The sequence below is a fragment of the Chlorocebus sabaeus genome, chromosome 6 (assembly GCF_047675955.1).
Source record: "Chlorocebus sabaeus isolate Y175 chromosome 6, mChlSab1.0.hap1, whole genome shotgun sequence".
Lineage (NCBI taxonomy): Eukaryota > Metazoa > Chordata > Mammalia > Primates > Cercopithecidae > Chlorocebus > Chlorocebus sabaeus.
The window spans coordinates 13,699-30,403 of NC_132909.1; the positions used below are offsets into that span (position 1 = coordinate 13,699).

Genomic DNA, 16,705 nt, shown 5'->3' on the forward strand with positions numbered 1-16,705 from the left:
TAAATCATGTTTTTTAAAAGTGGACAGTTTTGTTCAGTTACTGTCTACTTTCTGAAATGGAGACGGTGGAGTGCTTCCATGGTTGTGAGGATAAAAATAGATTACAGAATGTAGTAACTGAAATAGGTGTGTAAACATTGTTAAACTATTTTATTCTCATTAAAAAGCATTGCTTAAGTCTATTTATATTTAAAAATTGAGCAAGGAGTGCAAACTCATTAACATAATTCTCCTCTAGCTCCACTCAGAAGTCAGGACTGCATGCCTCCACTCGCACCTGCGAAACACAACAACCTTTTACAGCGTCATTAAAATATTTCAATGGGAGGATTGACTTTAGACTCAACCTGCGTTTTCTCCCCTGGAAAACAAAGGTTTTATGAAACAAACAAAGCCTTTACCGTCCTCAAACGGAACACTCAGACATCTGTGATGTCTGCTGTAAGTGCCACCAGGCTGTCCTCTGAAATCTCGTAATGGGAAAATAGAGACTGTAGATTCTTTTAGAAAGGGGAGAATCAGAACTAATGTCGAAAGGCCACGTCCTCATTCATAAACATCTTCTTTTACAAATTCCACAGGTTTAGTTACTTTGGGATTAATATGGGCCTATTTTAAAGTGCATTTGTTAATTTAGCATGAATTGTTCAAATTCATTCTGGATCCTGCCGGGCGCGGTGGCTCAAGCCTGTAATCCCAGCACTTTGGGAGGCCGAGACGGGCGGATCACGAGGTCAGGAGATCGAGACCATCCTGGCTAACACGGTGAAACCCCGTCTCTACTAAAAATACAAAAAACTAGCTGGGCGAGGTGGCGGGCGCCTGTAGTCCCAGCTACTCGGGAGGCTGAGGCAGGAGAATGGCGTGAACCCGGGAGGCGGAGCTTGCAGTGAGCAGAGATCCGGCCACTGCACTCCAGCCTGGGCGACAGAGCGAAACTCCGTCTCAAAAAAAAAAAAAAAAAAAAAAAATTCATTCTGGATCCTGAGCTGATATCCAGCAATGCTGGGTGTGCACCTGTGTGAGTTACCAGCCCTGATGAGCCTCAGGTTATTGTATTTATAAAATGAAGGTTAGGCTTGCTCCAATTTTTTTAAAACCATTTTTGTTGTTGTTGTTGTTGAGACAGAGTCTCGCTTTGTCGCCCAGACTGGAGTGCAGTGGCCGGATCTCAGCTCACTGCAAGCTCAGCCTCCCGGGTTCACGCCATTCTCCTGCCTCAGCCTCCCGAGTAGCTGGGACTACAGACACCCGCCACCTCGCCCGGCTAGGTTTTTATATTTTTTAGTAGAGACGGGGTTTCACCGTGTTAGCCAGGATGGTCTCGATCTCCTGACCTTGTGATCCGCCCGTCTCGGCCTCCCAAAGTGCTGGGATTACAGGCTTAAGCCACCGCGCCTGGCCAAAACCATTTTTAATAGTAAAAACTTTTTTTGTTGTTACATAAAAATGTACAAGAAAAATTCAAACATTACCAATGATAATCATTTTATTAATATAAATATTTTTGTGAGCTCAATTTATGACTTAATTATAAAACAAATAAGCAACATGAGGTGCCATTATAAAATATGGTAACCATACTTTCCTACTTTGTTTATATGTTATTGATAAATCTTGATGTATACACAAAAGGAGTTTCAAAGAATAATAATTTAAAATAATATCTTGACTTGTAATTTCAGGGACTTTTAAAAAATTCCTGCAACTGCTTTTTAAAGGTTCTAGAATAGTTTTCTATGTCTTACAGCTAAATAACTACAAAGAGCTAACTCTTCTCACATTCTGTTTTATAAATATATAAGTCAAAAAAGGAACAGACAACATCATAAAACACATGCATGAACAAATGGGCCTTGGTTCACATTTAACTGCATCTAGCAATGCACACGGGTTATAGCAGAATTTTTGTAATTTTATGAGTGGATTGTTGTCAAAATAAAGATAGTCTACTATCTCTATTCAGTGGTATATTTGCACAAATGGTAAACATATTCATAGAGATAGTGGGAGAAATTTATTTCATGGCTTACAAGAAGACAGGTTAAGTTGGGACATATAATTGTTTCATTAATGCTACATTTTATAATGCGCTTGTATGGGCATGGTATTTAAATGTATTATAACAACTTTTAAATGCTCAATGTTACAGATGGAATTACTAGAGAAAGTACTAACTGATATTTTCTTTGTGTGTGCTTTGAAGGCACAAGGAAATCATAAAGCAGCCCTTTTCCCTTTTCCCATCTATTTCCTGAAGGCCAAGCTGTGCTTTTGCAGATTAGGCTTCGCTGTAACACACACACACACATATGGCCTTTATGGTTTTAAAGGAGGAAAAGAGAATTTGCCTGGATAACTCTCACCTAGGTATTTTCAGGGGAGATCTAGAATCATCTAAGGGGTTAAGCTGCACTAGCCAATGGAAAAACAAAATGAAGATACCGGGGAGATATTCCCAGAACAGTAGCATTCCTAATGGGCTAGGCCCTAGTCACATGCAATTCCCCAGATGTGGTTGGTGTGGCCAAGGTTCTGGCATGTGACGGCTGCCTTCCTGACACTTCTTGTGCTGTGAGGAGCATCCCCTCCCCAGTGCCGGGGCAGTGGTCCTCTCACCCACTTCAGAGTAAAGGGCCAGCAGTCGGCAGTCACAGGAAAAGTAGTGAGACAGGAAGGTGAGGAGCATGAAGTGCCACCATACCCGCCTCCAGTGTCTGGCACAGAATATGACGAGGAATCTCTGTGAATTGGAATCTTCGATATCATCATACATGTGAGTTTCTGCTAGATATAATTTGACTTATAAAAAGAAAGAAATATGACCTTCTTGTATCTGAATATTGTAGAAGAGTTAATGATTGTAACCTGCATGTTTTAAATTCTGAGATGCTGTTAAATCAATATTCATCACAAATGTATTGATAATTTTTTAGAATAACAGAAGAGATCTCATCATATTTAATGCAGTGTATCAATTGTAAGATGCATGCTAATTCCAGAAACAGTAAAGCATAAAAAAAATCTGTCTTAGAATGGAAAAATACAGTAAACTATTTTTAACTAGAATTTAAATGCAACATTTTAGGATATGAAGCCATCAACTCATTTTGAAAACTACTGGCTCAGATGACCTCAGCAATAGGAAACCTCTAAAAGATCATGAATCTAATAATGAGATAATTTTCTGTGTCTTTGCCTGAGAGTCTGTCTGAAAGTGGTGCAGTTTTTACACAAGAGGAATAACGTGTCCCAGACTGAGAGCGCTTCATGGGCCACCATTCTGGGCAGTGCTTCAGTGTGGAGTTTTAGCAGTGAGTATTCAGAAACAGTGGAATAATTTGCACTTTTTATTAAAAAGATTATATTGTCTATTTTCCTTTAAATATGCAGCAGAAGTTTACTATTATACAACTAAATTATGCGGGTTCGCTAATTGCCCACTTATTCTACCTGGATTAACATGTGGTTTATTTCACCTTGATGTTTTTAAAGACAAGCATGTGCTGTGTGAGGGTTAGAACATGAGCCATAAACAAGGAGGCTTGAGATGGCAGCGCCTCCCCAAAAATGCAGTACCCCAGGGCCTGCACAGGGAACACTGCTTTGAACCTTAACACTTCTGAAATGGCTGGACATCTCTGCATGAGCTGTGCTTACCCAGTTGTTCCATCTATTCTTATATTTTACAAGTATTTAGTAAATTCTTGAGCTAGGCCATGTGGTCTACCAAAGGAATAAGACATCTGTTGTTATTATTTTATTTTATTTTATTTTATTTTATTTTATTTCAATAGTTTTGGGGAACAGGTGGTTTTGGTTAAATGCTAAAGTTCTTTATTGATGGTTTCTGAGATTTTGGTCCACCCATAGCCCAAGCAGAGTACAATGTACCCAATGTGTAGGGTTTTATCCCTCACCTCCCTCTCACCTTTCCCCCTAAGTCCCCAAAGCCCACTTATCATTCTTAGGCCTTGGAATCATCATCATAGCTTATGTCCCACTTATAAGTAAGAACATACAGCATGGAGTTTAGGCCAGCAGAGGGCTCCAGGGGACTGGTGGGGCAGGCTAGGACATAAAAGAGGGCCTAGAGCCAGGGTTACCCGGGAGAGGGTGGACCCATTTTGCCAAGCACCCTAACCCTAAAAACTGTAACCCTTACCCTTAACCCCAACCCTAAACCTAAACCTTAACCCTAACCTTTAACACCTTACCATAACCCCAAACCTAACCCCTAACCATAACCCTAAAACGCTAACGCTAAAATCCTAACCCCTAACACTAAACCCTAATCATAACCCTAAACACAACCCCAACCCTAACCCTAACCCTAACCACAATCCCAACCCCAGCCCCAAGCCTAACCTTAACCCTAACCCCTACCCACAGCCTTTCTTACCTTTTACATCTGTCCAGATTCTCCAGTAGAAGCAGGGACCCTTGGTTCCCAGGTGTGCACCACTGCATCTGGCACAGGACTCCGTATCAGTCCCCAAATAAGCACCCGGATGCTCACAGGGCAGCCATGCAGTGGAAGCCCAGGGTGTATTCTCACCTCCAGAACCAGGGCCCAGCACCTGCATCATGCTGATCAGGGCTGAAGTGAGCTGTGGCACCCAAGGTCTTCGTAAGACCAAGGCCACGTTGTGCCTCCTATCACAGAGCGAGACGCAGCAGCCTTCAAAGTCAAAGGCCCTTCCCTGATGCCACTCCAAGCACAAAGTACTGGACTTTCACACAATGAAGCTGCACACATTATTCTGTTTAAATCCCCACCTAGGCCACTGGGAGAAATGGTGATAGAGGGACCCTCGTGTTGCCCCGTGGTATACATGCTCTGGTTCATACGACTGCAAGCCATTTACAAGAAACTCAAGCTGAAATGCTACTTGTTTCCAACTTCTTGTTTGCAGAGGATTTACAATTTACACTCCAAAACAGCCAGCCACAGAGCACACTACTTCTCCTCTGAAGTCGCTCCGAGGGCCTCCGCATCAGTCCTACAACTGGAAGATTGGTGGACAAGAACTGGGATGTTGATGGGGCACTGGATACTTGCTGGACACCAACCTCCTCTCACCTAACCTTACAGATGGCCCAGATCTCACCTGCCCAAATTAGACATTTTAACACACACAGCTCTCAACAGCAGGACTTACAGACACAAAACTCCAAGGTAAAGGATTGTCTCAACTCCTTGGTGTTTCAACGAATTAAAACACTGCCTAGCACAGGTGCACCATCAACCTCATTCACTAAATAAACCTCTGTATATTTTATTCATCTTTGATTGTGGAAATGATATAATGAACAAAAAGATGTTTTATAAATTGGACTAAAGACCTTTGCGGTGTCTTCACAGGATCCTATCTGGTGGACCCCCAAATCTGCCAACACAGAGAAGTCATTCGGAAACACGTGCAGGGCAGAGGCCAGACAAAACCATCTCTCTCAGCCTCAAAGAGGCCTGGCAGTGACAGGAACGGCCATGTGGGGTCTGGCCTGTACGAGGAAGTCAGGCCTTTGGTTTGAGGCACCCTACTGCACCACAAAACCAAGTTCTGCCTAACAAAGGAAAAACAGCCCACTCACTCTCCCTAATATCCCAGGTGGTAATCTAACAGCAATATCTGCTTGACACCCCTCCTGCTCCGCCCTCCACATCCAAGCTATCACCAAGGCCCTGGCAATCCTACCTCCTAAATGTCTCTCAAATCCACTTCTCTCCCTTCGGAGTCCAGGCCACCAGCGTGACTTCTGCATGTGTGCAGCAGCCTCCTCGCAGGATCGAAAAATGCAAATCTAGTCATAGGCTCTGTGAAAAGAACATCTTGGGGCCCCAAGATGACTAAGCTAAAGGGAAAAGTCAAGCTGGGAACGGCTCAGGGCAAACCTGCCTCCCATTCTATTCCAAATCACCTATCTCCTGACTAAGATAGGTGCACATCCGATTGCCTCCTTTGGAGAGGCTAACCAGAAACTCAAAACAACGCAACGTTTGTCTCTCACCTACCTGTGACCTTGGAAGCCCCCTCCCTGCTTCCAGTTGTCCCCACCTTTCTGGATGGAAGCAAGGTACTTCCGACATGTATTGACTGATGTCTCATGTCTCCCTAAAACCGAGCTGTGCCCTGACCACCTTGGGCACTTGTCGTCAGGATCTCCTGAGGCTGTCACGGGTGCATGTCCTCAACCTCCGCAAAATGAACTTTCTAAATCACCTGAAACCATCTCAGATAGTCAGGGTTCACGGCTCCCTTTCCCGAACCCTCCCAGGAGCCCCTCGTGGGCGCCCAGGTCACGTTCTCAACCTTGGCAAAATTAAGTTTCTTTTTTTTTTTTTTTTTTTTTTTTGAGACGGAGTCTCACTCTGTCCCCCAGGCTGGAGTGCAGTGGCGCAATCTCGGCTCACTGCAAGCTCCACCTCCCGGGTTCACGCCATTCTCCTGCCTCAGCCTCCCGAGGAGCTGGGACTACAGGCGCCCGCCACTGCGCCCAGCTAATTTTTTCTATTTTTAGTAGAGATGGGGTTTCACCATGGTCTCGATCTCCTAACCTTGTGATCCGCCCGCCTCGGCCTCCCAAAGTGCTGGGATTACAGGCGTGAGCCACCGCGCCCAGCCAAAATTAAGTTTCTAAATCACCTGAAACCATCTCAGATAGTCAGGGTTCACGGCTCCCTTTCCCGAACCCTCCCAGGAGCTTGTCATGGGCACCCAGGTCCTGCATGCTGTTGTGGCACGGGCTCACCTGGAGCAACTCGACTCTTCCTTACAGCCTCATGAACCTTTCAGTTCCTAAAGCTGTTTAGCCTGTGAAAGGAAAATGAATCTGAGGGCCCAAAAATCACTAATCTAAAGGGAAAAAAGCTGGGAACTGCTTAGGGCAAACCTGCCTCCCCTCCCCTTCTATTCAAAGTCACCCCTCTACTCACTGAGATAAGTGCATATCTGATGGCCTCCTTTGGGGAGGCTATTCAGAAACCCAAAAGAATACAAGTTTGTCTCTCACCTACCTGTGACCTGGAAGCCCCCTCCCTGCTTCGAGTTGTCCCGCCTTTCCCGACAGAACCAACATTCATCTTACATATATTGATGTCTCCTGTCTCCCTAAAATGTATAAAACCAAGCTGTGTCCCGACCACCTTGGGCACATGTCGTCAAGACCTCCTGAGGCTGTGTCACGGGCATGCGTCCTCAACTTTGGCAAAATAAACTTTCTACATTGACTGAGAACATCTTAGATATTCAGGGTTCACAAGTCCATGCATGGGCACGTCCCCTGGGGTAGCACCCCTCTCCACTGAGCTCACTCGCGTCCTCCTTTTGCGTTTTCTTCAGATGAAATTTCACAGCTACTTGGTCCACACCTGTCGGCCCTACAGGAAACGGTGTTCTCCACAGGAACATGGGCGGCGTACCTGCTGGGTTGTGCGGAGAAGACCAGGTTCCTCTCCTAATTCCCGCTCAGTTAATAACAAATGTCAACAAGTCGAGAAATTTGCTAACCCTAACCCTAACCCAACCCTACCCCAAACTCAACCCCAACCCCAACCCCAACCCCAACCCTAACCCTAACACCAACTCCAACCCCAACCCCAACACCAACTCCAACCCCAACCCCAACCCTAACCCTAATCCTAACCCTGAACCCTGAACCCTAACCCTTAACCTTAACCCTAACCCTAACCCTCCCTCCTCCTCCAGGAAGCCCTCCTGAGTCCACGCCCAGAGTCCAAGAAGCGCCTGTGTCTTGAACATTCTGTCTTTCCTCCATGTGCCAGCCCAGCCTCATCATGGGACCCTGAGTCCCTTCAGGCTACTCACCGCTCCGCCAGCACAGGGCCTGGAGCTCACAGCAGCCTCAACCAAGCTACAGATGGTGACATATGCCCAGGACAGAGCCAACTCCCGACAGCATGTGCCTGAAGGCCTTTCAGCAGCTACAGAGACTGGGCATTCCCACCACACACACACACACACACACACACACGAGTCGCTGTCAGGACTGGTGACTTTCAAAGCACTGGGCTAAGGCTAACAGACCAGGATCCTTCCATGGGGCCACAGGAGGCCCCCACCTCCAAAAGGAAGCCGTTCCCTTGGTGAGACCAGGAACCTCCATCCCATGCACCACACACACCACACCCTCCATCACTGCACTGCTCCCTGGAGAGCAACCTCCAGCACCAGATCCCCACCAGAGGGTCTAAATAACCCCTGGTAGGTGCCTTTGTTCTCTAGGTTAGTGCTGGTGCCTGCAACAGGGTGACAGTCCAGGGCAAAGTCACAATCTGTGCTCTGCTCAGCCTTGTTCTCAGCTGCCCAGGCTCTTGGTCACACCTACCACCCTGGGGAAAGAGGGGGACTCTGCCAAGAATCAGGTGCCCGGTTTACGGTTCAAATTAAATGTTTGCACAAAAATCTTGAAAACCAGTCTCGTCACTGAGAAAAGGATTTTTTCTGCATAGTAAGCTGGAGCAGCAGTGTGGAGGGGGCATCCTTGCCGCACAGGGCCCAGGGATACCCTAGAGAACAGGGAGGGAAGATCCTGGAGAAGAGAGGTCAGCTTGGCCCAGAACCCAGGGAGGGGCCCTCACTGCTTCTTGTCCTTTGCCCAAAGTGAGGAGTTTGAGGGGAAAAACCAGAGACCACTCACTGGAGTCCTCCCTCTCCCCCTCCTCCCACCCCCCCTCCTCCCACCCTCGTCTTCCTCCCACCCCTTCCTCCCTCTCCCGCTCCTCCCACCCAGGGGGCACGAACCGCCAGCCCAGCAGGGAGGGGAGGGCCTGATGCAACCCCCAAGTTGCTCATTAATTCCTGGGCTGTGGGGGCCCAACAGGGCCACAGAGGGGGAAGTGCAGAGCTCACTCCTCAACTGTGGTTGGTTCTGGCATGCGTTCCAGGGGGACCAGGGGACCAGGCAGAGCAGGAGCCCAGAGGCAGTGAGAGCCCCGAGGGCAGTGCACACACCACAGACCCTTCCCCACGGCCACAGGACAGACACATTCGCAGAAGGAGGAGGTGAGGCACATGGTGGGTGCAGACAGCCGCAAACCAGAGGGGACAGAGATAAGTCATGAGAAATTTACATTTTTCCATCAACAATGGAACTGGAGACATGAGAACAAAAAGAAATCAGCAATGGAAAATAAAGCTAGTTTTTCCCCATTTGAGATACAGCGTGTAAATCGAAATACACTGAATATACAAAAAAGGCTCCAAGCACTGACAAGGCTCCCTTACTGGCTGCCAAACCTTCATGGAAGCCAACATCTCGGGCAGGCCAGAGCTCTGGGCAACACCTGCCCCCGACGCCCTGCCGTGGTCTCTGCACACACCTGGAAGTTCCCATTGTGCACACCGTAGAGGGCTGGAAGAACACCGCTGGAGAGGACACGTTCTGGTAGAAGGTTCTCTTCACCTGAGGCCAGCAGAGGCCAGTCAGAGGCCTATGGGGACCCAGGCAGCCTGAGGTCACTGCAGAGGCTGAGCTTCCTTCCATCAGCAGGAGGCCCGCCCACCTCGTCCCTGACACCGCCTCTCTCCGATCTCATCACATCCTGCTGGGGGTCAATGGGGGCCAGTGGGGTGCCTACAGGGAGACGATCTGGCATGAGCCAGTGAAAGAAGTGGAGATAGAGCAAAGTGGAGGGAATTGCAGGATCTTAGGAGGAGAAATAGAGGGATGTGTGGCTGGATGAGATCTGAGGGGTGACCCCTGAGGTGGGGAAACGGGAGACAGCTTTACGGGGAGGTTGGTGAAGTCTATTTGGCCTGTGTAATGCTCCTCCTCTGCCACGTCATCCTCCAGTGTGGCCATCTGAACATGCAGCCTGGCCTCATGGATAAAGCCAGAGTCCAGCTCAAAGGCTTCAAGTATGAGCCAGGTCACCCTGACAAAGTGATCCCTGTGCTAGGCCCGCTGTGGGGGTGGGGACAGTTACCAGGTGCTGAAGGGGGGCTGCGTCCCTCAGCCCTCGAGAATACACACATGCACATGCTCACATCACACACACAGGAATACGCCTGTGTTCACACAGGCACACTCACCACATTCACGTGTACACACACACAGGGAAGGCACACACACACACAGAAATAGCTGTGTTTGCCCACACACATATGCACACACAGGTAAACATGTCTACAGGCACACACTCATCGCACTTGCATGCACACTCATATACACAAGTGTGTGCACAGAAGCAACTCACCACACTCACATACACCAGGTGTGCTCAGAAGCACACTCACCACATTCACATACACAAGTGTGCACAGAAGCAACTCACCACACTCACACGTGTGCACAGAAGCAACTCACCACACTCATATACACAAGTGTGCACAGAAGCAACTCACCACACTCACACAAGTGTGCACAGAAGCAACTCACCACACTCACATACACAAGTGTGCACAGAAGCAACTCATCACACTCACAAAGTGTGTGGAAAGCAACTCACTACACTCACATACACAAGTGTGCACAGAAGCAACTCACCACACTCAACACACACGTGTGCACAGAAGCTGTCACCACACTCACATACACAAGTGTGCACAGCACATTCACCACACTCATACACAAGTGTGCACAGAAGCAACTCACCACACTCACAGTGTGTGCAAAGCAACTCACTACACTCACATACACAAGTGTGCACAGAAGCAACTCACCACACTCAACACACACAAGTATGTGCACAGAAGCACACTCACTACACTCACATACACAAGTGTGCACAGAAGCACACTCACCACACTCACACACACAAGTGTGCACAGAAGCACAGTCACCACACTCACATACACAAGTGTGCACAGCACACTCACCACACTCACATACACAAGTGTGCACAGAAGCAACTCACCACACTCACAAAGTGTGTGCAAAGCAACTCACTACACTCATATACACAAGTGTGCACAGAAGCACACTCACCACACTCACATACACAAGTATGTGCACAGAAGCACACTCACCACACTCACATACACAAGTGTGCACAGAAGCAACGCACCACACTAAGTGTGTGCAAAGCAACTCACTACACTCACATACACAAGTGTGCACAGAAGCAACTCACCACACTCACATACACAAGTGTGCACAGAAGCAACTCACCACACTCACATACACAAGTGTGCACAGAAGCAACTCACCACACTCACATACACAAGTGTGCACAGAAGCACAGTCGCTAGACTCACATACACAGGTGTGCACAGAAGCACACTCACCACACTCACATACACAAGTGTGCACAGCACACTCGCCACACTCACATACACAAGTGTGCACAGAAGCAACTCACCAAACATACACAAGGGTGCACAGAACACTCACCACACTCACATACACAAGTGTGCACAGAAGCACACTCACCACACTCGCACACACAAGTGTGCACAGAAGCACACTCACCACACTCACACACACAAGTGTGCACAGAAGCAACTCACCACACTCACATACACAAGTGTGCACAGAAGCACACCACACACACAAGTGTGCACAGCACAGTCACCACACTCACATACACAAGTGTGCACAGAAGCAACTTACCACACTCACATACACAAGTGTGCACAGAAGCACACTCACCACACTCACACAAGTGTGCACAGAAGCACACCACACACACACAAGTGTGCACAGAAGCACAGTCACCACACTCACATACACAAGTGTGCACAGAAGCAACTTACCACACTCACATACACAAGTGTGCACAGAAGCACACTCACCACACTCACATACACAAGTGTGCACAGAAGTACACCACACACAAAGTGTGCACAGAAGCACACTCACCACACTCACATACTCAAGTGTGCACAGAAGCACACTCACCACACTCACACACACAAGTGTGCACAGAAGCACACTCACCACACTCACACACACAAGTGTGCACAGAAGCACACTCACACACACGTGTGCACAGAAGCACACCACACTCTCACACACAAGTGTGCACAGAAGCACACTCACCACACACACACTCATACACATAGGCAAACCCATGTGCACACTCACAGATACAAACACAAGGCACACGGGTACACTTTCATACAAAGGGAAGGCAAGGGGAGGAGGGAGGGAGGAAGGGAGGGAGGGAGGGAAAGGGAAGGGAAGGGAAGGAAAGGAAGAGGAAAGGAAAGCAAAGGGAAAGGGAAAGGAATGGAAGGGAAGGGAAGGGAATTAGAAAAAAAAACTTACAGTTTTGTTAATCCTCTACTGTTAATTTTTTTCTTTCATTAATTTATCTTAACCATTATTTGTCTGTGAAAACAACAAGCTGAACTCCAATGCCTTTTTTTGTTTTTTGTGTTTTTTTGGAAGTAAGGTCTCACTCTGTCACCCAGGCTGGAGTACAGTGGCACGATCACGGCTCACTGCAGCCTCAACCTCCCAGGTTCAAGCAATCCTCCAGCCTCAGCCTCCCAAATAGCTGGGACCACAGATGTGCACCACAATGCCTAGCTAAGGTTTTTTTTTTTTTTTTTTTTGGTAGAGATAGGGCCTCACCACGTTGCCTAGGCTGGTCTTGAACGTCTGGGCTCAAGCGATCCCCCTACCTTTTTTTCCTAAAGTGCTGCGATTATAGGCCTGAGCCACCAAGCCCAAGCTTGCAATGCCTTTCTTCACAAGATTTAATTCTGCCGGCAGGAGTATGTAGCATGACCTTCATATCTATGCTACCTCCTTAGCTCCTCCAGCATGTTGTGCTTCGCTCCATGTCAGATACTGACATGAGCCTCATGCAGCATGTCACAGGCGTTCTCATTTTTCGCACAGTAGCAAAAGTTGCTGTTGCTTCTGAGAGGGGATGCTCAGCATTTCCTCACTCACAATGCAAAGAGCATCCAATTGCTTCAGGTGGCAGAGCAAGAGGGAAGACTTCCTCTTTTCTTTGGCCTTTTTCATTTGTTTGACTATCTCGTTGTATTTGTCACTTGTCAAGTACATAGAATTATCTCTCTCTTTGGAGAACGGAATGTGAAAGCAGTGATAAAAACTTCTGCTTGATATCACAGCCAAGGTCCACCCCGATGTGGCTGGGAGCTGTGACAATGACAGTAGGAAGCTATGCTGACAGGAAACTGTAACGCATGCCCAGGAAAGACTTCAGTTTACTGAAAACTGCCCAGTCTCCCTGCCTGGCACACACTAACCAGCGGATGCCAACTGATGTCAGTGTGACTCCCCCCATCTGACTAATACACCCCAAGACGCTATTTGTTTGCTGATGTTTGCGACAAGGTCTCACTCTATCACCCAGGCATCAGTGCAGTGCCACAGTCACAGCTCACTGCAGCCTCAACCTCCTGGGCCTAACCTCAACCTTCCTGCCTCAGCCTCCTGAGCAACTGGGTGTAGGGTCCAGCCCTACATGGCTTAGTGGGTGTTCTTCCCCTGTGTGGAGACAAGAGATTGTAATAAATAAAGACACAAGACAAAGAGATAAAGAGAAAACAGCGGCTGGGCACGGTGGCTCAAGCCTGTAATCCCAGCACTTTGGGAGGCTGAGACGGCGGATCACCAGGTCAGGAGATTGAGACCATCCTGGCTAACACGGTGAAACCCCATCTCTACTAAAAAAATACAAAAAAACTAGCCGGGCATGGTGGCAGGTGCCTGTAGTCCCAGCTACTTGGGAGGCTGAGGCAGGAGAATGGCATAAACCCCAGAGGCAAAGCTTGCAGTGAGCTGAGATCCGGCCACTGCACTCCAGCCTGGGCGACAGAGCCAGACTCTGTCTCAAAAAAAAAAAAAAACAGAGAAAACAGCTGGGCCGGGGGGACCACTACCATCAAGACATGAAGACCGGTAGTGGCCCCAAACGGCTGGGTGCACTGATATTTACTGCACACAAGACAAGGGGGCAGGGTAAGGAGGGTGAATCTTCTAAGTGATTGACAAGGTGAAGCAAGTCATGTGATTACCAGATAGGGGCCCTTCCCTTTTAGGTAGCCAAAGCAGAGAGAGAAGGCAGCGTACGTCAGCATTTTCTTCTATGCACTTTTAAGAAAGATCAAAGACCTGAAGACTTTCACTGTTTCTTCTACTGCTATCTACTACAAACTTCAAAGAGGAACCAGGAGTACAGGAGGAGCATGAAAGTGGACAAGGAGTGTAACCGCTGAAGCACAGCACCACAGGGAGGGGTTAGGCCTCTGGATGACTGCGGGCAGGCGTGGATAATATCCAGCCTTCCACAAGAAGCTGGTGGAGCAGAGTGTTCCCCGACTCCTCCAAGGAAAGGAGACTCCCTTTTGCAGTCTGCTAACTAATGGGTGCCTTCACAGACACTGGCGTTACCACTTGACCAAGGAGCCCTCAAGTGGCCCTTATGCGGGCGTGACAGAGGGCATGACTCTTGCCTTCTAGGTCACTTCTCACAATGTCCCTTTAGCACCTGACCCTATACCTGCCCGTTATTCCTAGGTTATATTAGCAATGCAACAAAGAGCAATATTAAAAGCTAAGGATTAATAATGTTTATAATAATGATTGATAATTGTTCACGATCATCTCTATATCTAATTTGTATTATGATTATTCTTATCCTAACTATTTTATTCATTATATGGAAACAGTTTGTGCCTTCGGTCTCTTGCCTCAGCACCTAGGTAATCCTCCACCCACAACTGGAACTACAAGTGCATGCCACCACAGCTGGCTTTTTTTTTTTTTTTTTTTTTTTGTAGAGACAGGGCCTTACTATGTTGCTCAGGTTAGTCTCAAACTCCTGGCCTCAAGCTATACTCTTGCCTCAGCCTCCTAAAGTGCTGAGATTACAGGTGTGAGTCAATGCACCCACCCCAAAGGTGGTGTTCAAAGTTGATTTCTCATCCAACTCTGATTCTAGACTGAATGGCACAGACCCTCAAATGTGAGGTGCTGACTAGCAATCCAGGAATCCAGAAATATACCCATGATGGACAGCCCAGAGAAAGCCCCAGTGTTGGTGCAGAAGCCGCCTGCTCAGGTACAAGAGGCCTAGGACTTGGGAGTGTTTCTCACATGCATGTTATCTGAGGTTAGGTCTGGGAATGCCTCAGCCAGGTGCGCAGAGATGTATATGGAGAGCAGGTGGGAGACATGGGCACCTGGACTCCCCAGCAAAACCTTCAAGACAAGCTTAGTGCAACCAATCCCCTGGGCTGTTCATAACAACCCCTCTCTGGTCCTGCAGAAGGGAGGTAGACTCATATAGAGGCTTCCTGGCAGGACCCTACAGCTGGAGACAGAGACCACCCACTTAAGGACCTGCATCCTGCAATGAAGCCAACTCATGCCCTGAAACCCAAGTCCTTACCCAAATGGATCACATCCCCATGGCTTTCCCATGTGCTGTTCCTGCAAGCCTCTTTCTGAGGGGCATCAGGTGCCCCCTAGTCCTCCTTTGTGGGATCTAGGGCCTTGTGTCCAAATGCCACCCTTTCCTTGGAATGAGCCCATATCCATGGGAAAAAGAGAGTCTAGGGGGTATCAGAGGAATCCAGGGGAAAATAGCAGAAAGAAGGAGTGCAGGCAGAGACAGCAGGGAGAGTGGGGAGACAAGAAGAGAGAGGGAGAATGAGCACCCAGGCCTGGCCAGGGGATGCCTGCAACCATGCGGATACCCCATAACAGGGCTGGGATGCCAGGAGGGCAGAGCCAGCTGTGCTGCCTCACTAGCTCACCTACCACAGGTCTGCTAGGGCAGAGCATCATTTCAGAGGAGAGCATGGCAAGAAGCATCCAGGGCCCAGGAGGAACAGAGCTGGAAGGTGTGCGGCTGGGAAGTCCTCCCACTCAGACCCACATTTGAATCTCTTTGGGGGCTTAGCTGGCTCAGTCTTTGCAGTCTGCAGGATTGAAGGTCAGTGGAAAGGTGAACTGAAAATAAGCAGGATGTCTATCTATCCCTGCTAGCCCTACTTCTGGACACACGGAAGGCTCAGTGAAGTGGGGATAGACTCCAGGAAGACCACAGAGGGAGACGCTGCACAGTGAACCTGGCTTTCTCCTGGGCTTCCACTAGGTCACTGGCACACTGTGCTCCAAGGGCCCCAGGCTGTCATAAGTTATGCTTGAGAGTTCATGGAAGCTTTTGAGAACCATGTATTTGAGATGGAAGTTCACTTGAGATAATAAATTAACGCAGATTAAAAAAATATTTGCGGAATTAAAGGGCCGGGCACAGTGGCTCAAGCCTGTAATCCCAGCACTTTGGGAGGCTGAGGCGGGTGGATCACGAGGTCAGGAGATCGGACCAACCTGGTTAACATGGTGAAACTCCGTCTCTATTAAAATACAAAAAAAAAAAAATTACCCAGGCATGGTGGTGGGCTCCTGTAGTCCCAGCTATTCGGGAGGCTGAGGCAGGAGAATGGTGTGAACCTGGGAGGTGGAGCTTGTAGTGAGCTGAGATCGTGCCACTGCACTCCAGCCTGGGCGACAGAGCGAGACTCCTTCTCTTTTCTTTTTTTTTTTTTTTTTTTTTTTTTTTGTTGAGACAGAGTCTCGCTTTGTCGCCCAGACTGGAGTGCAGTGGCGCCATCTCGGCTCACTGCAAGCTCCGCCTCCCGGGTTCACGCTATTCTCCTGCCTTAGCCTCCCGAGTAGCTGGGACTACAGACACCCGCCACCTCGCCCGGCTAGTTTTTTGTATTTTTTAGTAGAGACGGGGTTTCACCGTGTTAGC

At 48.2% G+C, this 16,705-nt stretch overlaps 2 long non-coding RNA genes across 2 annotated transcripts in view; both read right to left on the bottom strand.

Moving 5' to 3' along the window:
- Positions 1 to 3,755: 3,755 nt before the first annotated feature.
- On the bottom strand, positions 3,756 to 8,673 carry LOC140711784 (uncharacterized). Its single transcript, XR_012093058.1, has 2 exons — positions 5,700 to 8,673; positions 3,756 to 5,009 (listed from the first exon to the last, which is right to left on the bottom strand). It is a non-coding gene; the product is annotated as an uncharacterized lncRNA (long non-coding RNA).
- Positions 8,674 to 9,075: 402 nt separating this feature from the next.
- Positions 9,076 to 16,705, bottom strand: part of LOC140711786 (uncharacterized) — a 32,403-nt gene continuing 24,773 nt past the window's right edge. Inside the window, exon 4 of the long non-coding RNA XR_012093059.1 lies at positions 9,076 to 16,304. This is a non-coding gene — a long non-coding RNA (uncharacterized lncRNA). The remainder of the gene's footprint in view (positions 16,305 to 16,705) is intronic.